Here is a 25997-nt window from a genome sequence, read left to right on the forward strand (position 1 = left end):
GTTATATTGGTTTCACTGGTAAAAATAAATAATTGAAATGGGTATATATTTGTTTTTTGTTAAGTTGCCTAATAATTATGCACAGTAATAGTCACCTGCACACACAGATATCCCCCTAAAATAGCTAAAACTAAAAACAAACTAAAAACTACTTCCAAAAATATTCAGCTTTGATATTAATGAGTTTTTTGGGTTCATTGAGAACATGGTTGTTGTTCAATAATAAAATTAATCCTCAAAAATACAACTTGCCTAATAATTCTGCACTCCCTGTATGGTGGGCACAAATGGGTAATAATTACCATTTGAGGGCACTATGGGGACTGGAGGGAATTAGTAGCACATAGATAGGCGATGGGTACAGTTAGAGACGTGTCTGCGCCTGTGTAGGGGTAGTAATAGTAGTACTGGTATTAGTAGCGGCCTCATCAGTACTCTATGGATGTTTTACTATGGAATCTGGGATATGGGAAAAAAATAGTCTTAAACAGCAGGTAAGTGAAAAATGATTTACTGAATAATATCAAAAAGGCATAAACAGGTACAGCAGCACTTCTACCATATAAAAACATATAAAGGAACAGTCACTTAGGGGCAATCGCCTGGTCGTTTGCGGAGGAGACCGCTGCTATTACATGGGGAGAAGCGATCGCTATGCCATCATTCCTCCCCATGCTGTAAAGTTGTGTAGCGTAAATGGTGAGAGTGAGAAGGCGCTCATAGGGTTAGTGGGTAAGGCATCGCACTAACGAAGTGACTGGTGATGATAGGCAGTACAGCTTCCTAACAAGGATCAGTGCCATCATGGCTGAGTTGGATACTAGCGCCTACCGTATACAAAAATGGAAAAAGACTTGATAAAGGGCCCTAGAACCCTGAACCGCATTGGTTGTTTTTCACCCACAAATAAAGCCCCTCTTATTCATCTGCTGGTCGTCCCCTGCGCCTATACCTCCCCTACTCACCCTTTTATAAAGTTGTATGGGGAGGCGGAGGTCCCATGAGGCTAGTCAGGGCTGGCTCCACCCTCCCTCTCTAGGAGGAAGATTCTGGCGTTAATGGCTGACTGCTGAGGAGTGAAGACCTCAGAGCAGCTCCTGGAGGGAGACTGTCACGAGTTGGAGGTCCCAGGAGAGACTACCGCGTCGTCAAGCAATAAACGGAAATCAGGTACAGACACATAAGAGTTTATTGCACAAACAGAAACATGGAAAACAGCACAGATAAAACATGAGCTCTATGTACCGTCAGCACAGTGGGAGAAAACCCCCACTGCGCCACTGTCTAGTAATACTCCAGAGGGGCGTAACTAAGCAACTCCTGTTTTTCACTAGAGCCCTAGATGGTAGGGTTAGACTTAGCCACAGAAAGTTGCCAGGGTCCACTCTGGAGCGTGACCTAGACAGTGACAGTAGGAGCGAATGGACAACAGGTACCAGAAGGTACCGACGGCACATAGGCAAACATAACAGACAGGTAAATACAAAACAGAGCAACTAATGATACAAGCAGGAATTCACGCAAGGGAGCAGGAGTGGCAATGAGCAGAGAAGGACTTGCTCCACCAGTAGAAAACTGCATGGCCTTGTCATGCCACTCTGCTGCAAAGGCTTGCTGAACACAGACATATGAATACAAAGTAACTAAAACATAACTGGCAGAACAGAAAGACAGGAAAAAGGACGCAAATGAACAAGTAGGGAAACCCACAGAGCACAGACAGACAGACACGGATCCCATGGGTCAGCAGCATGGGAAAGAAAGTACAAACCAGGAGCAGGACAAGACAACACACACCAGGAGAGCTGACACAGAACTGAGGAAACCTCAGCCTTATATACAGGTTCCATGGGTGCAGCAGAGAGACCACACCCATGGAGCAGACAGAGGATTAACTCCAAATAGGCACACAGGGGAGTTAACCCATACAGAACCACAAATAACACACAGGAACAGAACTTCAGCGAGGAGCGCCGAACAGGCAAGAATGGAAGGTCACAGCCAGAGGTAACGACTGTGACACTCCCACCCCTCAAAGCCCCCCCCTCTCCTCCCAAACAGAAAGTGGAAGTGGGGCAACAAACCAAACAGAACCAGGCAAGGGGACAGAAATCAAAGGGGTGACGAGGTACAAGGGCAGGAACACATACGACGACCGCAACCAGCCCAACCCCTGAAAACCAGCCTACACGGAGGGTCCGCAGCCAGTACACCAGGGGAAGATAGCCAGCCAACACGGCATACACGTCAAGTGAACCGCACCATGCAGTTACCTCCCCCTCCACTCTCCCTCCGGAGAATGACATGTCTGCCAAGAACTAATTGGCCAAACATGCAGACACCCCCTTCCGGAGGATTAGGACCAGGAACAGGAACCAGACAGGAAATGAAAATCAGAATCAAAGGGGTACAGAGGTACACAAGCAGAACACATAAGACGACCGCAGCCAGCACGCAGCCCCTAGAAACCAGCCTACACGATAAACGCAGCCAGTACGCCAAGAGGAATGCAGCCAGCCTACACGGCCACAAAAGTCATGGTGAACTGCAGTGTGCTAACACCTCCCCCTCCACTCTCCCTCCGGAGAATGGCATGTTTGCCAAGAACTGATTGGTCAGACATGCTGACACCCCCTTCCGGAGGCACGGGACCAGGAACAGGAACCAGACAGGAAACGAAAATCAGAATCAAAGGGGTACAGAGGTACACAAGCAGAACACATAAGACGACCGCAGCCAGCACGCAGCCCCTAGCAACCAGCCTACACGGTAAACGCAGCCAGTACGCCAAGAGGAATGCAGCCAGCCTACACGGCCACAAAAGTCATGGTGAACTGCAATGTGCTAACACCTCCCCCTCCACTCTCCCTCCGGAGAATGGCATGTCTGCCAAGAACTGATTGGTCAGACATGCTGACACCCCCTTCCGGAGGCCCAAGAGCAGATACCTGCGCCGATAACGGAAAACACGGCCGTAGGCAGAACTGCAAGCAAAAAAGGTTAAACCGGACGTCACCCCTGGCAACCAGCATACACGGAGAACACCGCGTCGTCAAGCAATAAACGGAAATCAGGTACAGACACATTAGAGTTTATTGCACAAACATGGAAAACAGCACAGATAAAACATGAGCTCTATGTACCGTCAGCACAGTGGGAGAAAACCCCCACTGCGCCACTGTCTAGTAATACTCCAGAGGGGCGTAACTAAGCAACTCCTGGTTTTCACTAGAGCCCTAGATGGTAGGGTTAGACTTAGCCGCAGAAAGTTGCCAGGGTCCACTCTGGAGCGTGACCTAGACAGTGACAGCAGGAGCGAATGGACAACAGGTACCAGAAGGTACCGACGGCACATAGGCAAACATAACAGACAGGTAAATACAAAACAGAGCAACTAATGATACAAGCAGGAGTTCACGCAAGGGAGCAGGAGTGGCAATGAGCAGAGAAGGACTTGCTCCACCAGTAGAAAACTGCATGGCCTTGTCATGCCACTCTGCTGCAAAGGCTTGCTGAACACAGACATATGAATACAAAGTAACTAAAACATAACTGGCAGAACAGAAAGACAGGAAAAAGGACGCAAATGAACAAGTAGGGAAACCCACAGAGCACAGACAGACAGACACGGATCCCATGGGTCAGCAGCATGGGAAAAAAAGTACAAACCAGGAGCAGGACAAGACAACACACACCAGGAGAGCTGACACAGAACTGAGGAAACCTCAGCCTTATATACAGGTTCCATGGGTGCAGCAGAGAGACCACACCCATGGAGCAGACAGAGGATTAACTCCAAATAGGCACACAGGGGAGGTAACCCATACAGAACCACAAATAACACACAGGAACAGAACTTCAGCGAGGAGCGCCGAACGGGCAAGAACGGAAGGTCACAGCCAGAGGTAACGACTGTGACAGAGACACCATCCCCCTACAGGCCACAAGCAACTTATCTGCCAGCCCTCAGAAGGGAGAAGATCTGCAGAAGGTTTAGCCGACAGAAAGAGATTACAGATTTTGGCAAAGAAGGTAATGGCCGCTAATCTAGCTACAGCCTCCTCTGCATGTGGTGGAAACACTGTAAGCTTCAAGCTGCCCACCATAACCAAAGGACAGGAGGGCCCCTGTTCAGAGACTATACGCCTCTGAGGATACTGTGGATATCATATACTTATACACTCACCTAAAGAATTATTAGGAACACCTGTTCTATTTCTCATTAATGCAATTATCTAGTCAACCAATCACATGGCATTTGCTTCAATGCATTTAGGGATGTGGTCCTGGTCAAGACCATCTCCTGAACTCCAAACTGAATGTCAGAATGGGAAAGAAAGGTGATTTAAGAAATTTTGAGCGTGGCATGGTTGTTGGTGCCAGACGGGCCGGTCTGATATTTCACAATCTGCTCAGTTACTGGGATTTTCACGCACAACCATTTCTAGGGTTTACAAAGAATGGTGTGAAAAGGGAAAAACATCCAGTATGCGGCAGTCCTGTGGGCAAAAATGCCTTGTGGATGCTAGAGGTCAGAGGAGAATGGGCCGACTGATTCAAGCTGATAGAAGAGCAACGTTGACTGAAATAACCACTCGTTACAACCGAGGTATGCAGCAAAGCATTTGTGAAGCCACAACACGCACAACCTTGAGGCGGATGGGCTACAACAGCAGAAGACCCCGCCGGGTACCACTCATCTCCACTACAAATAGGAAAAAGAGGCTACAATTTGCACGAGCTCACCAAAATTGGACTGTTGAAGACTGGAAAAATGTTGCTTGGTCTGATGAGTCTCAATTTCTGTTGAGACATTCAAATGGTAGAGTCCGAATTTGGCGTAAACAGAATGAGAACATGTATCCATCCTCTGATGGCTACTTCCAGCAGGATAATGCACCATGTCACAAAGCTCGAATCATTTCAAATTGGTTTCTTGAACATGACAATGAGTTCACTGTACTAAAATGGCCCCCACAGTCACCAGATCTCAACCCAATAGAGCATCTTTGTGATGTGGTGGAAGGGGAGCTTTGTGCCCTGGATGTGCATCCCTCAAATCTCCATCAACTGCAAGATGCTATCCTATCAATAGGGGCCAACATTTCTAAAGAATGCTATCAGCACCTTGTTGAATCAATGCCACGTAGAATTAAGGCAGTTCTGAAGGCAAAAGGGGGTCCAACACCGTATTAGTATGGTGTTCCTAATAATTCTTTAGGTGAGTGTATATCTGATGATAGAGAAAGTGCATCCCTTTAGGAGAGATTGACAAGTCTGAAAGAGAGAGAAGCTAGCCTTCATATACCCAGTCTGATAGAGAAGCTAGCCTCCATATAGTCAGTCGGATAGAAGCTAGCCTCCATATAGTCAGTCTGATAGAGAAGCTAGCCTCCATGTACCCAGTCTGATAGAGAAGCTAGCCTCCATGTACCCAGTCTGATAGAGAAGCTAGCCTCCATATAGTCAGTCTGATAGAGAAGCTAGCCTCCATATATCCAGTCTTTCTCCAGGTTTGTCCCCAACAGCTAGATGACAGCAAGATGTCAAAGCTGTTCTTCCATGTTAAGGAAATTATCCAGCTTTTCTGAAAGTGGATATAAAATTCATAGATGTTTTTCATTTTCTCTGTGTACGTGATATAATGTGGTGACATTTGGAAAAAAACAAGCATATAACAAGCGTAAGCTAAAAACCTATAGAAGTGAGCCGTGTGTGCTAAGATAAGATAAGATTTGTACGTGCTAAATCGCAAATATGCATCTCTTGCAAAAAAAAATACTAAACTCATCAGTTAACAAATTTTTGGAAAAATGAAACTTGTAAAATACTAACCAATCAATAGATGGATTCAGTTCTAACCAATCAAGAAGTATTATTTGTGTACCAATCAAAAGCCATTATTGAAATGTCTGTAAACCAATCATGTTTTACTTTGAGGGGTTACACCCTTTGAACTGGGTATAAATAAAGAGCCCAGGACACTCCCACTTTGGGTTCCTGACAAGGTTTTGAACTATACTCAGACTTCTGTCATTTTCCTCCGTCGAAGTCATTCACCTGAACACGAGGCAACGATCCTCACGTGACTAACCCTAGGTCTGCCACAACATTTTCTGGTGGAGAATGCGGGCACCACAACAACGCTCCTAGCTGCAGATCGCGATACGGAGACCAGGACCCAGGAAGACCGCGGTAAGTAACCCATTGTGTTACTGTCTGTCTCCTGAGCTCTGCTCGCTGTTCTGCAGTGTGGTGTGTGAACGTGGTGCCTGCACCGTGTTCTGGTGAATGTATTATTTCCCCTATATGTGCAAAATTGTCTCTAGCCGTATGAATGCATGAATGTGCGAGTGGCTGAGATAAGCTGAATCTTGGAGAGGTCTGATCCTGCTCCCCCTGAGCAAGCTGAAAGTCTGGAGCTCGCTGACTGGATTGTCCGGTCCCTGACTCTGGAGGCCTCTGGTTCTGGTGGAGAAAGGGTTGACGGACCTATCCTGGATGAGGCTGTGAGAAGTGGCAGTGTATAAAGCTGTCCAGTAAGATTGGATAGGGGCCCTGCAGTTCCTTGTTGGTACCTAAAAAGGCGCCTGAGGTCAGGGGTTGTTCCAAAGTTATGTCATACTGTGTGGTTTCACATGTACTGAGTGCCTGCTGATATTGTATGAGGAAGAATTACTGCGTTACTGCTAACTCCTGTGCTGTATATTGTATACATGCGTGGGTATTATGATACCAGTTTGGATTGTAGTATTTGTTTGCTTCCTGTGCCATAGAAAGAACGTAGAGGGGTTTAAGGGGTTTCCAGCGAGTAACCCCAGAGAGGACGTGTGAGTTACTCTGTGTGAGGGCAAGACTATACCGTAGTATTGCCAAACCAGTGGATAGTGCTGCCTCGGAAGTGTGCCCACAACACCACTGGTAGTAGAAGAAAGTGGTGCCGCCTCGGAAGTGTGTCCACGGCACCACTAATAGTGCTGCCTCGGAAGTGTGTCCACAGCACTGTTGTAATTCACCAGGTGTGTGAGTACCTGGATAGTGAATTACAAGGAGCCACCCACGGGATGGGGTCTACACAGAGTAAGCATTCCTCTGAAAAGGGAGCAGAGAAATGGGTCCCTGCAATTGATATTATGCAATGCGCAAAGGACACTGAGGCAACCAAAGACTGTAGACAAATGCTAAAGAAATTGGGAGCAGGTGTGAATGGAACATTGGATGAACCAGTATGGTAGAAATTTCTCACTAATTTTAAGGGGTGGTTGGAAGACCATAACAAATATGACCAGGCCACAATGTGGTATGATGTAGCCCAGGGAATGTCTATGACTGCCCATAAGGCAAAAGACACTGACAAAGGGACTATGTATGAAATATGGGATGAAATTAAATTGCCAACAAAAGAATTAAGCATCCCTTCTGAAGTACGGTGTATTATCCCCCATAAACCACAAAAATCTCTCCCTCCCACAGCACCACCTCCAAATAATGGCCCGGAGGGGTGGACTTGTTCTAATTGTGGACAACAGAACCCAGACTCAAGAGAGAGTAATGCTCAGCCTGTGGGGGGCCCAAGCCACACTCTCGTGTAGGCTTATACCCACTGGTTAATAAGACCCTCCCCACAGTCAAAGCTGGGCAACTGGAAACACATGATTATGAGGTTTATCGGCCATGGACTCCTAGTGAGTTGCTGGCCATGTGTAACACTTTGCCAGACCCCCGTACTGTCCCCAGTACTTTCCTTCGTAAATTGGAAAGTATCCAGACCGCATATAAAGCCACTTGGGCGGATCTGGAGAGTCTTCTAGAGACTAAAGGAGGGAAAGTACTTAAGAATCAAATAATAGCAAAGGCCCCTGGTACTGTCCCTGTGGATAAGGCCACAGACCAGTCAGGCCAGGAATTTATCATGGCCCTTAAACCCTTGGTAAAAGAGGAACAGGACAATCAGACTGATACCTTTATGACGCAAACACAAGACGCTAAGCAGACTGTAGCTGACTACGCCACAGCTCTAGAACAGCTCTGGTTTGACTATGGGTATGAGACAGGAGACAGTAAGGACATGAGACTACTAAAACATACATTTATGTCTGGATTAAAAGCACCCATACAGGATGCTGTAAAGAAGGCTCGCCCTGATTGGCGGACCTGCCAGTTCCCTGACCTAGTGGCCATAGCAAAGGGAGCTGAGCTAGACTTGCAAAATAAAAAAAGAAGCCAATGATGGCTAACCAACGCTTTAAACCTAAGGGCAGGTTCCAGGAAAGGGTACCAGGTGGGGTTCAGTCTCCACGTAACTGGGACCAAGTAACATGCTCGAATTGTGGGAAAAAGGGTGTTAAACTTAACATTCATGATGCTGCATCTATTGTCACGCGTGTGTTGGTAAGCTCAGATATATTTTCTCTACTGCCCTACATTCTGTGTTGCAGTCCTGGCAGCTGGCCTATCCGGATACTGTTCTTTTACAATTGTCACCGCCAGATATCTGAGAAGTTCTGACAGACGTTCTTCAGTACCTCTTGCTTGAGGTTCTTTTGTTTTGCTTTCGTTTTGTCATTTCGTTTCCCTCTCTCAGCTGTCATCTAGTTGCACTGATTGCATCCCTTTATATCCCCTCCCATACTGCATCACTTTGCAGTTTATACTACTTCCTGGATTGTGTTCACTGCTTGAAGTTGCCACTGCTGGTTCCTCAGATAAGTCTATTTCTGTATTTGTGTTTTCCTGTTGGCTTGATCCTAGGTGACCCTGACTCCCTCCGTATTAAGTGTAGGGAGCCGGTGGTCGTGTCCCCTCACTATTATAGGGTGTTCAGGTTTCACACAGTCGAGGTACGTGGACATGCAATTTTCTATCATAAAGATCTTTGCATGGGCTGAGCAGTCAGGGAGAGCTCTAGGGCTTTTATAGGGCTCACCCATTTGTTCCTTAGTTTGGAATCAAGTCAGTCGGATCTTTATTTGTTACTTCTTGTTTTCTGCAACACCATCCGTGACAACAATATATTGATGATCTGTTGCTTTGTTGCCACAGCTCAGAACAGTGTAATGAAGAAAGTTTATCTTTGCTTATTTTCCTTGCTGAAAATGGTTGTAAAGCCTCCAAAGAGAAGCTGCAACTTTGTAAATCTACTGTGATTTTCCTAGGTCACTGTATTTCCCCAGGTATTAAACACCTTACATCTGGGAGGGTTACTGCTATACAGCAGCACCCCCTGCCAAGTACTCCAAGGGCTCTGCGTGCCTTTATTGGACTTGTCAGTTACTGTCGCCCCTGGATTAAGGATTGCTCTCAGATGATGCAGCCACTATATGACTGCCTCAAAGAAGAGACTTTTGAACTAACACCAGAAGCTGTGAGTGCATTTCATGCAGTTGCTGAACTACTACACACCACCAAGCTGAAACATTTGTCTCAAGCCAGAATCACAAACTATGAGATGACACTACTCAGTCACCACATTACCTTACAGCGATGTACTCTTCTAAATCCAGCTACTTTGATGCCAGTGGATTTAGAAGAGGAGGAGGGAGTAGAAGGAGTAGAAATGTCTGATCCGGTTGCAAATCATAACTGTCATGAATTGATGATTGCAGAAACAAAAGGGTTACCAAAGGTTACTGAAACACCATTAACTAACCCTGATGCTGTATTTTGTAGATGGCTCCAGATGGTGGAATGATGAACAAGGACACCATCACCGGGTATGCGGTAATCCAGGATAGTAAGGTAATGATACAAAAACCACTCCCATCCTGTGCGTCTGCACAAGAGGCGGAATTGAAGGCACTCACTGATGCATGTACAATGGGTAAGGGACTGAGAATAAATTGTTACACTGATTCCAGATATGCTTTCGGGGTAGCACATGACTTTGGTGTTATCTGGAAAACCAGGGGATTTCTGACTTCATCGGGCAAACCAATTAAGAATTCAGAAGCAGTACAGAGCGTCATAGAGGCCCTAGAGATGCCCACAGAGGTAGCCATTGTTAAAGTGCCAGCCCATGTGAAGCAAGATGATCCGCCAGCCGTGGGAAACGCTCAAGCAGACCAAGCAGCCGGTCTGCCGCTCCTGACATTGTTTTTTTCCCAACTATGCCAGATTTGTCGCTCTTGCAGGAATTACAGGCCCAGATAACGCCTCAAGACAAAAAGGTATGGATGGAGGCGGGGACCACGAAGACAGGAGAGCACTGGCAGGTAAATAGCAGAACATGTTTGCCTCGGAGTATGTCGACAGGAGCTATGAGCGCACTAGTATTAGAACATTGGTTTGCACCTGGAATTCAGACCCTCTTTGAAAAGTTTGTTCAGGGTTGTCTTACATGTGCCAGACATAACCCTGGGAGGTTTGTAAAGACCCCCAAGAAACACACTCCCAAACCCTTGTACCCTTTTCAAAGAGTGCAGGTGGATTACATACAGCTACCCAAGGTGAGCACATATGAGTATGTCCTTGTAGCCATTGATGTATTCTCAGGCTGGCCAAAAGCCTGGTCAATAACTATGGCTACGGCCAAAAATAGTGCTAAGAAAATATTGTCAGAGGTAGTCTGCAGATATGGGATTCCAGAGGTGATATAGTCAGACAGAGGTACCCACTTCACTGGGGAGATAATGGGACACATACTGAAGACCCTAGGGATCACACAAGCTCTACGCTCTCAACAGTATGGAGTCACTATAGTGGTGGTCCCAGATGGAATCACTCAGGTTGTACGGTTATTGCGTTTATTATTTTCTGTTCAGTATTAAGTAGCTTTAGGACCTAAGTAGAAGTTCGGATGGAGGCTCATCTTTGGCAGGAAGGAAGTGTCCGTCCCAGGTTTCCCATCACCGAAGTGTCCATAACGTTGACTAGAGGAGGACGGAGGTGGACTTTCAAGGCGGTTTGAGGCCTACTCCACGTAGCTACACTTCCAGGTCGCACCATATTGGTCAAGGGATATGTCATGATTGACAGCACTGTCCAACCAAGGGACAGCAACGCCCAAGATGATGTTCGTCTTCCTGATTCTACAACAGAGGACCACAGCTACACAGAAACTTTTAGGCTTACTACTGATGCTCCTAGCGGTATAGCTGACCTACCAGCTCCTAGAGATTCCAACACAGGAGCAGAAGAAGGTGTATCCAGAACTATGGACAATAATGTATGGAACAACAATGCTGCACTTACATCCACTTAGATAGTGTGTGTTTGTGTGCTGTGGTTTTAATAAAATGTATGTATGCTTAATCAAATGACAACTACTAGACAGACTGGAATCGATGCTTGCATCGCATGGTCTATGCAGCTTATCTGTATACTCTGTGAAGTACGGGCTGTCTAAGGGCTCATTTGTTTGTTCAGGCAGGTTAGTAGTTAGCAACACACACAATACAATGAAGCCTTCAGAACAAAACGTCTACCACGTGAACAGAAAAATTGAAAAAAAAAGGAGGGAAAATGTTAAGGAAATTATCCAGCGTTTCTGAAAATGGATATAAAATTCATAGATGTTTTTCATTTTCTCGGTGTACGTGATATAATGTGGTGACATTTGGAAAAAAACAAGCATATAACAAGCGCAACCACAAAAAAGAGTGCGAAACACACCATTAATGAATCATAAAATGTAATATTTATTAATAACAATAGTTAAAAATGATGTTCACAATGCTTGCTTGTGAATAAGCAAGGACAAAAACACAGTTGCACAACACCTCAATAATGGACTCTCAGCTATAACAAGATGCAGCAGTATCGGCGACCTCTAAGGATGTAAATAACAAATCCCAACACAGGGTAGAGCGGTCGAGTTTATATAAAGTGCGTATGCATATAAGGATGTGCCAAAAAGTGACTAGTGCATATAAAGAGCAGCGAAGTAACATGTATGCTCGCTAAACTACAAATGCGACATAAATGGCAACATACCAATAAGAAGAAAGGCAAAGAGAGGGTGGTGGCGCTCCTCAACGCGCATTTTGCGCGTGACTCCTCCTGAGGAAGCGATCACACGCAAAACGTGTATATTGGTCTCGGAGTACCCCTTAACCACCTCAGCCCCTATAGCTTAAACACCCTTAATGACCAGGCCACTTTTTACACTTCTGCACTACACTACTTTCACGGTTTATTGCTCGGTCCTACAACTTACCACCCAAATGAATTTTACCTCCTTTTCTTCTCACTAATAGAGCTTTCATTTGGTGGTATTTCATTGCTGCTGACATTTTTTGTTATTAATCGAAATTTAACGATTTTTTTGCAAAAAAATGACATTTTTCACTTTCAGTTGTAAAATTTAGCAAAAAAAAACAACATCCATATATAAATTTTGCTCTAAATTTATTGTTCTACATGTCTTTGATAAAAAAAAAATGGTTTGGGTAAAAGTTATAGCGTTTACAAACTATGGTACAAAAATGTGAATTTCCGCTTTTTGAAGCAGCTCTGACTTTCTGAGCACCTGTCATGTTTCCTGAGGTTCTACAATGGCCAGACAGTAGAAACACCCCACAAATGACCCCATTTCGGAAAGTAGACACCCTAAGGTATTCGCTGATGGGCATAGTGAGTTCATAGAACTTTTTATTTTTTGTCACAAGTTAGCGGAAAATGATGATTATTTTTTATTTTTTTTCTTACAAAGTCTCATATTCCACTAACTTGTGACAAAAAATAAAAAGTTCTATGAACTCACTCTGCCCATCTTTCCAAAATGGGGTCACTTGTGGAGTAGCTATACTGCCCTGGCATTCTAGGGGCCCAAATGTGTGGTAAGGAGTTTGAAATCAAATTCTGTAATAAATGGCCAGTGAAATCCGAAAGGTGCTCTTTGGAATGTGGGCCCCTTTGCCCACCTAGGCTGCAAAAAAGTGTCACACATGTGGTATCTCCGTATTCAGGAGAAGTTGGGTGAGATAAATATCTTGGTCAAATGCCAACTTTGTATAAAAAAATGGGAAAAGTTGTCTTTTGCCAAGATATTTCTCTCACCCAGCATGGGTATATGTAAAATGACACCCCAAAACACATTCCCCAACTTCTCCTGAATACGGAGATACCAGATGTGTGACACTTTTTTGCAGCCTAGGTGGGCAAAGGGGCCCATATTCCAAAGAGCACCTTTCGGATTTTTCTCTGGTTATTTTTACAGAATTTGATTTCAAACTCCTTACCACACATTTGGGCCCCTAGAATGCCAGGGCAGAATAACTACCCCACAAGTGACCCCATTTTGGAAAGAAGACACCCCAAGGTATTCGCTGATGGGCATAGTGAGTTCATGGAAGTTTTTATTTTTTGTCACAAGTTAGTGGAATATGAGACTTTGTAAGAAAAAAAAAAAAATCATCATTTTCCACTAACTTGTGACAAAAAGGACGGAGACGTTATCCACTTACCCACGAAAGACAAACGAAGTGTTGGAAGACTCACGCAAGCGCAGTAGGCAATTCAGGTCTCTCACGAGAGTTGAGACGGGATCCAAGCAAAGACTGGACCCGAGACAAGCGGAGCGGAGAAAGGCTGAAGCGTGGGACGCCACGGCAGAAGTCCTTCCGCAGACCTGAGTGAGTGAGCCCACAGAGGACGCAGTGAGTAATGATACAAGTGGAAATATACCGAACCGCTACAAGCGGTATCAGCACTGAGATAACCAACGTGCTGGACAATTGACTTTGTACATCTAGCATACTGAGACCCCGATACCGCTACATATGACAATTCGATCTCGGTCTAAAACACTATTTTCATCCTAGACCAGTCAATATTTTGTATTTCAGATGATGTTATAAGACCTCAATTGCTACGCATTTAGGACTGTGTGGCTTTATACGAAACTATGAAGTGTTGAATACATCAGATAATCATTATTGAATTTATTTGAAGTGCAATATTTATCGGCTTCTGTTTGCTCCGCAGACGACTGTGATCCAATAGCCCTACCTAATAGGAGGGACACGGATGCAGCCTGCCGCGGTTGGCAGTCAGAACTTGATATATTAGAGATACCCATCTCTCTGGCTTACACATAAGCTATATATACATTTTATGTCATTTTATGAATTTTATCCTGGTGCACACAGGACACATATTGATTGTTTAATAAATAATTTTATTTGATTCCTACGTGTATTCCGAATTGTTTGAGTGCCGGTTCTATCCAATTTTTACTAAATCCTAAAGGTGCTCTTTGGAATGTGGGCCCCTTTGCCTACCTAGGCTGCAAAAAAGTGTCACACATGTGGTATCGCCGTATTCAGGAGAAGTTGGGGAATGTGTTTTGGGGTGTCTTTTTACATATACTCATGCTGGGTGAGAGAAATATCTCGGCAAAAGACAACTTTTCCCATTTTTTTTTTATACAAAGTTGGCATTTGACCAAGATATTTATCTCACCCAGCATGGGTTTATGTAAAATGACACCCCAAAACACATTCCCCAACTTCTCCTGAGTACGGAGATACCACATGTGTGACACTTTTTTGCAGCCTAGATCCGCAAAGGGGCCCACATTCATTTTATGAGGGCATTTTTAGACATTTAGATCCCAGACTTCTTCTCACGCTTTGGGGCCCCTAAAATGCCAGGGCAGTATAAATACCCCACATGTGACCCCATTTTGGAAAGAAGACACCCCAAGGTATTCAATGAGGGGCATGGCGAGTTCATAGAAATTATTTTTTTTTGGCACAAGTTAGCAAAAATTGATTTATTTATTTTTTTCTCACAAAGTCTCCCTTTCCGCTAACTTGGGACAAAAATTTCAATCTTTCATGGACTCAATATGCCCCTCACGGAATACCTGGGGGTGTCTTCTTTCCGAAATGGGGTCATATGTGGGGTATTTATACTGCCCTGGCATTCTAGGGGCCCTAAAGCGTGAGAAGAAGTCTGGAATATAAATGTCTAAAAAATTTTACGCATTTGGATTCCGTGAGGGGTATGGTGAGTTCATGTGAGACTTTATTTTTTGACACAAGTTAGTGGAATATGAGACTTTGTAAGGAAAAAATAATAATTTCCGCTAACTTGGGCCAAAAAAAATTCTAAATGGAGCCTTACAGGGGGGTGATCAATGACAGGGGGGTGATCAGGGAGTCTATATGGGGTGATTACCCCCCTGTCATTGATCACCCCCCTATAAGGCTCCATTCAGACGTCCGTATGCGTTTTGCGGATCCGATCCATCTATCAGTGGATCCGTAAAAACCATGCGGACGTCTGAATGGAGCTTTACAGGGGTGTGATCAATGACAGGGGGGTGATCAGGGAGTCTATATGGGGTGATCACCACAGTCATTGATCACGCCCCTGTAAGGCTCCATTCAGACGTCCGTATGCGTTTTGCGGATCCGATCCATCTATCAGTGGATCCATAAAAATCATGCGGACGTCTGAATGGAGCTTTACAGGGGTGTGATCAATGACAGGGGGGTAATCAATGACAGGGGGGTGATCAGGGAGTCTATATGGGGTGATCACCACAGTCATTGATCACGCCCCTGTAAGGCTCCATTCAGACGTCCGTATGCGTTTTGCGGATCCGATCCATCTATCAGTGCATCCGTAAAAATCATGCGGAAGTCTGAATGGAGCTTTACAGGGGTGTGATCAATGACAGGGGTGTAATCAATGACAGGGGGGTGATCAGGGAGTCTATATGGGGTGATCAGGGGCTAATAAGGGGTTAATAAGTGAAAGGGGGGGTCGTAGTGTAGTGTGGTGCTTGGTGCAACATATTACTGAGCTACCTGTGTCCTCTGGTGGTCGATCCAAGCAAAAGGGACCACCAGAGGACCAGGTAGCAGGTATATTAGACGCTGTTATCAAAACAGCGTCTAATATACCTGTTAGGGGTTAAAAAAATCACATCTCCAGCCTGCCAGCGAACGATCGCCGCTGGCAGGCTGGAGATCCACTCTCTTACCTTCCGTTCCTGTGAGCGCGCGCGCGTTCACAGGAAATCTTGCGTCTTGCGAGAGGACGCGCCGGCACGTCCAGGCGGAATGAATCAACCACCTCCAGGACGCGTCGCTGCGTACGGCGGTCCGGAGGTGGTTAAAGGGTGCAAACATTCCTTTGATAAATGCAGTAATACTTTACTGGGGAATATGTCCTTATTATTCCAACATAAACCCTCTGTATTCTCAATCCTAGAGTTTTCTGTTCCATTGACGTTTAGCAAAAAGTTGTAGCACGGACTTCCGACTTCGGCGCTGGTATGTGAGGACGCAGTGACTTCAGCTCCTCGCCGCCGAGAAATCAGAAGCCCGCTCCGACATATCCTCCTGAGGTAATGGGAGAGTATTTTAATAATTGCCGGCTCCCCTACGTGTATGGAGCGTTATTTACTCTGGAGCGGGCAGAAAATCACCTCCTCGGGCCGACTCAATAACATACAGGGACACGTGCTTCCCAAGATGGCACCGACTCAGCCCGCCGATGCAGTGGGACCTTTGAAAGAGCACTGTGAGAGATAGAAGTCCATCTTGTATATCCTATATCTATCTGAACCAGAGTTCAATTAGAGGAGGGGGGGATTCAGCTGACAACCCCCCCCCCCCTTCCTGTTCTATTTTTATAAATGCTAGTTTCTGTTTTTTGCTGTTCTAAGTTTAAAGGGAACCTGTCATGTGGATATTTGATTATAATCTGACTAATTATATACAATCATTAACTACAAAAAAGTACCTTAGATGTATTCACTTACTGGTGTGACAGATGGTTCCCTCATAATATACACACAAAGATGCCGCATGCTAATGAGCTGATTTAAGTCCAGCGTGATGTCATTGAGTCCAGCGTATATTTAATTAACAGCTATAGCTACTCCCCTGCCCACCTGCTGCTGATTCATATGGAAAATAACTGTCATTCAGCAGCAGGTGGGCGGGGAGAGTCAGGAGCTCATAAATATTCAGGACTCATCATTATCAGCTGAAGCTTTTCAATACAAGATGTTGGCAGATTGACCGGGTCAATTAAAGAAAGTGACCCAGCATTTTGCTAAGAGAATCAGTCACTTATTTATGTTGCCCTTAGTTAGGACACCATAAAACTGGTGACAGGTTCCCTTTAAGATCCTCTTTCTGATAAAGGTTTCATTTCTTTTGTCTTTTTGTGGTTTTATGTGACACACGGCTGTTGGGCGTCTACCAATAATTATGGTATAAGATTGTCTGCTAATGTTACAATAAAATAGATTACTGATTACAACCATTGCGTGTATCAGCCTTCTCTGTGCACATTACACTATTTGAATTCTAAACCCATAATCATAGATGCAGGGGTAATTGCCCTCACAAAACTTGGCCCCCAAAGTGGGGCTGGACTAATCGGCTCTCCTTCGACACCCCGATAACCACGGTAAGACAATCAGAGGATGTACAGATCCACTTAACCGCCTCCGGACCACCTAACGCAGGATTGCGTTCCGGAGGCGGTCGATTCATTCCTCCTCGACGCGCACAGCCGGCCCGCGCATGCGCATTGCGGGCCGGCAAAAGTTAGAGGAGTATTTTGTCACCAGCCTGCCAGCCAATGATCATTGCTGGCAGGCTGATGATTTTAAAAAATCGAATCACAAGACAGTTAACACATTATACAGTCTTGTGAAAAAATTAGGACACCCTTTGAAAGCATGTGGTTTTTTGTAACATTTTTAATAAATGGTTATTTCATCTCCGTTTCAACAATACAGAGAGATTAAAGTAATCCGACTAAACAAAGAAAACTGAAGAAAAGTCTTTTCAAGATCTTCTGTAAATGTCATTCTACAAAAATGCCTATTCTAACTGAGGAAAAAGATAGGACACCCTTGCCCCTAATAGCGAGTGTTACCTCCTTTGGCTGAAATAACTGCAGTGAGACGGTTCTTGTAGCCATCTACCAGTCTTCGACATCGGTCTGAGGAAATTTTACCCCACTCCTCAATGCAGAACTTTTTCAGCTGTGAGATGTTTGAGGGGTTTCTTGCATGTACAGCCCTTTTCAAGTCACCCCACAGCATCTCAATGGGATTCAAATCTGGACTTTGACTTGGCCATTCCAGGACTCTCCATTTCTTCTTTTTCAGCCAATCTTTGGTTGATTTACTAGTATGTTTTGGGTCATTGTCATGTTGCATGGTCCAGTTCCGCTTCAGCTTTAATTTTCTAACTGATGGTCTCACATGTTCTTCAAGCACCTTCTGATATACAGTAGAATTCATCGTGGATTCTATGATGGTGAGCTGACCAGGTCCTGCTGCAGCAAAGCAGCCCCAAACCATGACACTTCCACCTCCATGCTTCACAGTTGGTATGAGGTTCTTTTCTTGGAATGCTGTGTTTGGTTTACGCCAAACATGTCCTCTGCTGTTGTGTCCAAATAATTCAATTTTGGACTCATCTGTCCAAAGAACATTATTCCAGAAGTCCTGGTCTTTGTCAACTTTATCGCTGGCAAATGTCAGTCTGGCCTCGATGTTTCTCTTGGAAAGCAAAGGTTTCCTCCTTGCACACCTCCCATGCAAGTTAAACTTGTACAGTCTCTTTCTGATTGTAGAGGCATGTACTTCTACATCAACAGTAGCCAGAGCCTGCTGTAGTTCTCGAGATGACACTTTAGGGTTTTTGGATACCTCTTTTAGCATCTTGCGGTCTGCTCTTGGGGTGAACTTGCTGGGGCGACCAGTCCTGGGCATGTTGGCAGTTGTTTTGAAAGCCCTCCACTTGTAGACTATCTTCCGGACAGTGGAATGGCTAATTTCAAAATCTTTTGAGATCTTTTTAAATCCCTTCCCAGACTCATAGGCTGCTACAATCTTTTTTCTGAAGTCCTCTGACAGCTCTTTTGCTCTCACCATGGTGCTCACTCTCACTTCAACAGTCAGGAGCACACCAAACTAAATGTCTGAGGTTTAAATAGGGCAAGCCTCATTCAACATGCAGAGTAACGATCTACTAATTATGTGCACCTGGTGTGATATACCTGTGTGAGATCTGAGCCAATTTAAGAGGGAATACATGTGAGGGTGTCCTATCTTTTTCCTCAGTTAGAATAGGCATTTTTGTAGAATGACATTTACAGAAGATCTTGAAAAGACTTTTCTTCAGTTTTCTTTGTTTAGTTGGATTACTTTAATCTCTCTGTATTGTTGAAACGGAGATGAAATAACCATTTATTAAAAATGTTACAAAAAACCACATGCTTTCAAAGGGTGTCCTAATTTTTTCACATGACTGTATTTATAAATATAATGTGTTAAATGGCTTCTGTGCTCCTCTGCTGGTCCTTTTCGTCTGTTGGTCCCAGCAGAGGAGCACACATCACAGTGAGTACACACCAAACAGCACACTTAGCCCCAGATCACCCCCCATCACCCCAATTAACCCCTTGATCGCCCCCTGTCAATCACTAGTGAAAGGGAAAAAAGTGATCAGTGTAAACTGTCACTTTTATTTTTCACTAGTATTGACGGTTAGGTTTTAGGTTAGTTTAGGCCCCTTGGTTAGGTAGTTAGCGCCCAGCCCACCGCACCGCAGTCACTGATTCGCTGAATAGCGTATCGCTAATCAGCATTAGTACTTTATAGTATCTGTAAGTGATCAGAACTGATCACAGTCAGATCTATAATAGTGTCACCTTAGTTCGCCCTCCACCCAAAACGCAGTGTTTGCCCGATCAGGCCTGAACGGTCGCCCACACGTGCGTTCACCCACGCCCGCCCCGCCGCAGTGACAAAAAAAAAATTTTTTGGGATCACTGCACAATCACTTTACAAGCGCTGCGGCGATAAAAAAATCTGTTTTGATATTTTTTATCAATCGCAGTGGCTTCCTGTACTTCGCTAGCCTCCCATTTGTAAGACAGGCTTGCTTTTTTTCTTGGGTAGTCTCAGGGAATACCCCCTAAATTTAGTAGTCCAAATGTCAAACAGGGGGTATTCTTCTGAAGAGGCCTACAGGCTTCTGACCCAGTCGGATGAGGAATGGGAACCCTCATCTGATGAATCCAGAGGGTCAGAATATGAACCTGTAGAAAGCAGTGGCAGTCTGACCCAAAGTTCGGACGATGAGGTTGAGGTCCCTGATATCACCAGGCGTACCCGGCCCTGTGTTGCTAGACCACAGGTTGCGCAGGATCCGCTTCAAGGGCAGCAGAGTGGGGCTGGCGCTGTCGGATTACGTGGTGAGGCATACACCAGCAGCACAGCCCATCCTGGACCTAGTATCAGCACTGCCGTACAACATGGTGAAGTGGCGAGCACCAGAAGGGCAGTTGAAGCTGGTACGGTGGCACATGCATTAGTTACCCCGTCGCAGCCACCGCACAGACAGGCCCGTAGAGCCCTTAGAGTCCCTGAGGTGCTGGCAAACCCTGATTGGCAGCCCCCAACTTCAGCCGCACCAGTAGTTCCCCCTTTCACCGCCCAGTCTGGAGTTCGGGTTGAGACAGCTCAGATCGGATCGGCACTGGGGTTTTTTGAGCTGTTCTTGACTGCGGAGCTCTTGGACTTAGTCGTGGCAGAAACAAATCGGTATGCCACTCAATTTAAAGCCGCCAGCTCGGGAAGCTTTTATGCCCAGTCTTTCCGGTGGAAACCTGTCCAAGTTTCCAAATTTAAAACTTTTCTGGGCCTTATCCTCAACATGGGCCTGACAAAAAAGCATGAATTGCGGTCATATTGGTCAACAAACCCAATTCATCACATGCCCATGTTCTCTGCTGCCATGTCCAGGACACGATTTGAGGCCATCCTGCGTTTCCTGCACTTTAGTGACAACAGCACCTCTCGTCCCAGAGGCCACCCAGCTTTTGATCGGCTCCACAAAATTCGGCCCCAAGGTATTTTGTGGTGGGCATAGTGAGTTCATGGAAGTTTTTATTTTTTGTCACAAGTTAGTGGAATATGAGACTTTGTAAGAAAAAAAATATATAAATAAATCATCATTTTCTGCTAATTTGTGCCAAAAAAAAAAAAAATTCTAGGAACTCGCTATGCCCCTCACGGAATACCTTGGGGTGTCTTCTTTCCAAAATGGGGTCACTTGTGGGGTATTTATACTGCCCTGGCATTTTAGGGGCCCTAATGCGTGAGAAGTAGTTTGAAATCCAAAAGTGATAAAAATGCCCTGTGAAATCCTAAAGGTGCTCTTTAGAATTTGGGCCCCTTTGCCTACCTAGGCTGCAAAAAAGTGTCAGACATGTGGTATCGCCGTACTCAGGAGAAGTAGGGCAATGTGTTTTGGGGTGTCTTTTTACATATACCCATGCTGGGTGAGATAAATATCTCTGTCAAATGACAACTTTGTATAAAAAAATTGGAAAAGTTGTCTTTTAGAGAGATATTTCTCTCACTCAGCATGGGTATATGTAAACAGACACCCCAAAACACATTGCCTCATCTTCTGTCTGTCAAAATCGGTGTGGAGTTGGAGTCTAAAAATCTGATTTACAGTCCAGCCTGTTTTTGGTAAAGAACTCTAAAGAGATGATATTCCTATGATTATTGGGTAAGACTTTTGACTATCATGTTTGAGACAGTAAATTGGGATTGCTGACATAGATGTCTGTTGTCCGTTATGTTTTGCGGAAAATAACTAAGAACACCAAAAAGGGAAATAAGGAGCCCTGTAACCCCCTGAGAAGTTGAATAAGCTCAGGCTCAGTGCAGAATACACTAGGTATATAGTGGGAAAGTTCTGTGGAAAACTGAGTTGGGTTTCCTGAAAAGATAATTTTAGTCTTCTAGAGTACACTGGTACAAGTGAGGAAGCTCTAGGTAAGGACTAGGAGAAACTGACGTCAGGAAATTGTATTCTTTGGTGTTTAATAATAAAACTTGAGGACAACTGACAGATATGGCTAATAATCTTAGTGTCCCAGAGGGTTACAAGACACCAAAGACTCTAGTGGAAGTGTTGGAAAAGTTCAAACAAACTTATGGTGGTTGAATTATGGATCATGGATGCAAAGGAGTTGTTGACATATGTATAAAAGTAGTTTGTGAGGTTGAAACTGGGTGTTTGAGAGAGAATGAAGCATCAGTAGCCAACATAAATGACCTCCGGGGCGTTACGAAAGGCACTTGAGGAGGGGACCGCGGCCCAATGAAAAGGTAAGCAATCTTGCCTGCCTCTAGTTGCTTTGTTTCGTTACATCACGGCTGTCTGACTGCTGGACGATGATCATACTGTGAGTAGTAATTGGTGTTGACATTTTGGGTCTTTAGAACCAGACTGAGAAGGAACATTTTACTCTATTGTGGATATTCTTCTCTGTGTTTTCTGTGGTTTGTGTTGTGTGTCAGGCGCCTCCCAGGTAGCAATTAACCAGGGCAAGAGAATTCCCCTGGCAGGAGGTTGCGCTTTTAGCGCAGGGACGGGACTGATGGAGACAACAAGAGATTTCTGCCTATGAGAGTGTGGAGGAATTGCCAGACGAGGGGGCAGAGGCGGTGGTCCGACCAGCAGGCCAACCATGGAAGCCGGTGAAAAATCCTGTCTGCCAGTGAGGTGAGCCCTGCATGTTGTTAAAGGGGAGGTGCCACTTGTTTTTGTCTTGTTAATCTTCAAGTAGGTAAACAAGAAGTTGAAAAGTTTATCTTTATTGTGTATACTTGTTGATTGTGTCTCCCCTCAGAAGAAGAAGAAAAACAAACAAAAAAAAAAAACTGAAGTTGCGACTCATCAAGTGCGGTTGTTACTGCCATCCCTCTCAGGAGTGAGGGGTAAATGTACATGCTGCAGAACCCGTAGGAACTCTGTTTGCTAAGATAGAGAACATATGGAGACGGAGAGCTGGGTACTTGTAAGGGACACCCCGTGTTAAGGTTATTATAGATCTGGTGGGTCCCCAAGGTGGTCTGTGCTTAAGTCTTGACTAAGTGAACCAGAAGGACTGTCCAAGGCAGGATGACCTAGATTAGGTGAACTAGAAGGACTGTCTGAGGCAGGAGGACCTAAGGTAACGTTTTAACTAGGTGTACCAGAAGGATTATGATCCGAGGGAGGAGGACCTAGGCCCGGCCGGCAAATTATGTAATTCAGGATTTGGGGTGTTAAAGTGCCTTGTGAGCCAGACCCAAATCCTGGGATTGGACTGAGACAGACCATGGGGACCATACCAAATAAGTCTGGGGAGCAGAAGAGGAAAACTTCCAGACAAATAGTGAGAGAGAGAGAGAATAGGAAAGAGTTTCTTGCAGCCTTATCAGTTAACCCCTTGTTATGTACCGGCTGTGGGATTTATGGGAGAAACTGTTTTTATCCGTGAATCTGAGCCAGTTAAACTAAAAGATAAGACAGTACGGTTGTTACCCAATTGTTACTAAAGAAGAAACCCAGTTAAGGGGCCGCCTGTCAGTTACAGGATGGTTCATGTTCCTAGAGAAGTTAACAAGGTGACAATTTTGAAAACCCCAGATAGAAGGGAGGCTGTTTAAAGGATTCAAAGCCTAAGGGGGCTGGTGTCATACTGTCGCCCCTGGATTAGACATGCCTCGATGTTAATGCAGCCTCTGTATGATTGTCTGTTATCTGACCCATTTCATCTGACAGAAGAGGCAGTGAATAATTTTCATACAATGAAGATGTGCATAACCTCAGACCCAGCCCTGAGTATTCAAAAATATGATGAGGAATTTAACTTGTTCTATTCTGAAATTCAGGGTCACAGTCAGCCAGGTTATACCCTGTGGCCCCCTCCTGTGTCAGGGCAGTCACAGCAGTGCAGGCAATTAAATTAATGAGCAGCTGTGAAGACATGGCAGTTTCTGTGTATATATAGCACCCACACGCACCCCCTTCCCCTCAATTTCCTCTTCAGCAATCAGTTTGAGTTTCAGGAAGTGCAGGGGGGATGGGAACATACAGTTGTGCAAACACACAGGACATACTCACACAAGTGCAACCAAACCATATTTCTATGGCTAGACAACTCAGACTCCAATGTGCACTCCTCATTTCTTTCAAAAGATGTACTACTCTGAATCCTGCTACTTTGTTACCAATTACAGATTCAGAAATGGGGGAGGGTAGCACAGGTAGCCTTTTGTCTGATTTAGCTGAAAATGCTCCTCATGATTGTATACAGTTGATGCAACAAGAAACTTCTGGATTTTCTCATGAAAAACCTCTTGATAACCCTGATTTTTAGTGTTTTGTAGATGGAAGCAGAAATATGGGAGAGGATGGCCGCTTCCACACTGGATATGCAGGGGTCACACAGCATGAGGTAGCCATTGCTGAACCACTCCCTCCGCACATGTCTGTGCAGGAGGGAGAGCTGAAGGCACTCACTGAGGCGTGTAAATTGGCTGAGGGGGAGAAGGTGAACATCTATACAGATTCAAGATATGGTTTTGGTATTGCACATGACTATGGACCCATATGGTGGGCTGGAGACTTTCTAACCTCTGCAGGTCAGCCCATTAAAAACAAAGACTCAGTATTAAAACTAATGAACTCACTCCTGCTTCCAGAGGAAGTAGCCATTGTCAAGGTTAAGGCACATACCAGACAACAAACCCCGTGAGGATAGGGGCAACAACAGGGCAGATGGGGCTGCAAAAGAGGCAGCAGTGAAGTCTTGGAAATCCCTGTCGGTGTCCTGGAGCCTCACCACATGTCTGAAGACGTGTTGATTAAACTGTCTGCACAGGCAGATGAAGGAGAAAAGAGCTCCTGAACTCAGAGAGGAGCAGTGCCGAATGGGCAGGGACTCTGGGAAGGTTCAGAAAAAATATGCCTACCCAGAGCCCTCTATCCTATGATGGCTCAGGAGGCACAGGGGCCCACTCACCTATCGAAAGGTGCCATGGTAAGTGTGGTTAATACAGGGTGGATTGCTCCAGGGTTTTCTCTGTGCACTGAATAACCCTGGTCAAGTGGTGAAGACTCCAAGCAAGCACACACCCAGGCCACTTTAACCGTTTCAGAGACTGCAGATAGACTATATACAACTACAAAAGGTAGGAGTGTATGAATTTGTTCTCATGTGTGTTGATCTCTTTTCAGGTTGGCCGGAAGCCTGGGTGGCTTTGATGCATGGAATAGCCTTCCTGCAGAAGTGGTAGCTGCAAATACAGTGAAGGGGTTTAAGCATGCATGGGATAGGCACAAGATCATCCTTCACATAAAATAGGGCCGGGGGCTATCCATAGTATTCAGTATATTGGGCAGACTAGATGGGCCAAATGGTTCTCATCTGCCGACACATTCTATGTTTCTATGTTTCTATGTTTCAATATCCAAAGCAAATGCCAAGAATACGGCAAAGAAAATGGTCAGTGAACTGATATGCAGGTATGGTGTTCCTGAAGTTATTGAGTTAGATAGAGGTTCTCATTTCACAGTTGAAGTTGAGCATTTGAATGGATAAAAGGCCATGCGGGAGATCCAGAGGCCCTAGACAGAGTGCTTGCCTCTGGCTCTATATTCAGTAAGGACTTCCCCAAACAAGAGGACAGGGTTGTCCCCATTTGAGATCCTGTTTGGAAGTGCCCCCAGGTTATGGTTGTACTTTCCCCAGCAGCTGCAGATGAATAATGACAGTCTGACCAGTTACATACGGGCCCTCACAAAAAGGCTAGAATACACCATAAACAGGTGTTTGCTTCATTTCCAGATCCTGACTCAGTAGAAGGAACTCACAACTTGCAGCCCGGGGACTGGGTGGTGATAAAAAGGCATGTGAGAAAAGGACTAGTTCCAAGATTTGATGGCCCATTTCAAGTACTGTTGACCACCCACACTACTGTAAAGTTCTAAGGAAAACCCAACTGGATACACGCTTCTCTTGGAACCACAGGATGAAGATCCTTCTGCTGACAGTGGCTCTGACCCTGAGCGTGTCAGCAGTGTTTCGTACACTGAATGATGATTGGGACAATGCTTTGATACAACACCATCAGGTGCTGTTTGAAGGAATGAATGAAAAATGATAGACTGTTGGATCTGTACTCACAGTCCTGTAAGTTCAGCCAGTATGCCCTATTTCGCTGTGCCCCT

The 25997-nt window shown here is 45.0% G+C and overlaps 1 long non-coding RNA gene across 1 annotated transcript in view; it reads left to right on the plus strand.

The window, feature by feature from the left end:
- Nucleotides 1-25721, plus strand: part of LOC121000887 — a 79358-nt gene extending 53637 nt beyond the window's left edge. Inside the window, exon 3 of the long non-coding RNA XR_005778929.1 lies at nt 25615-25721. This is a non-coding gene — a long non-coding RNA (uncharacterized LOC121000887). The remainder of the gene's footprint in view (nt 1-25614) is intronic.
- Nucleotides 25722-25997: the final 276 nt, after the last annotated feature.

The sequence above is a fragment of the Bufo bufo genome, chromosome 5 (assembly GCF_905171765.1).
Source record: "Bufo bufo chromosome 5, aBufBuf1.1, whole genome shotgun sequence".
Taxonomy (NCBI): domain Eukaryota; kingdom Metazoa; phylum Chordata; class Amphibia; order Anura; family Bufonidae; genus Bufo; species Bufo bufo.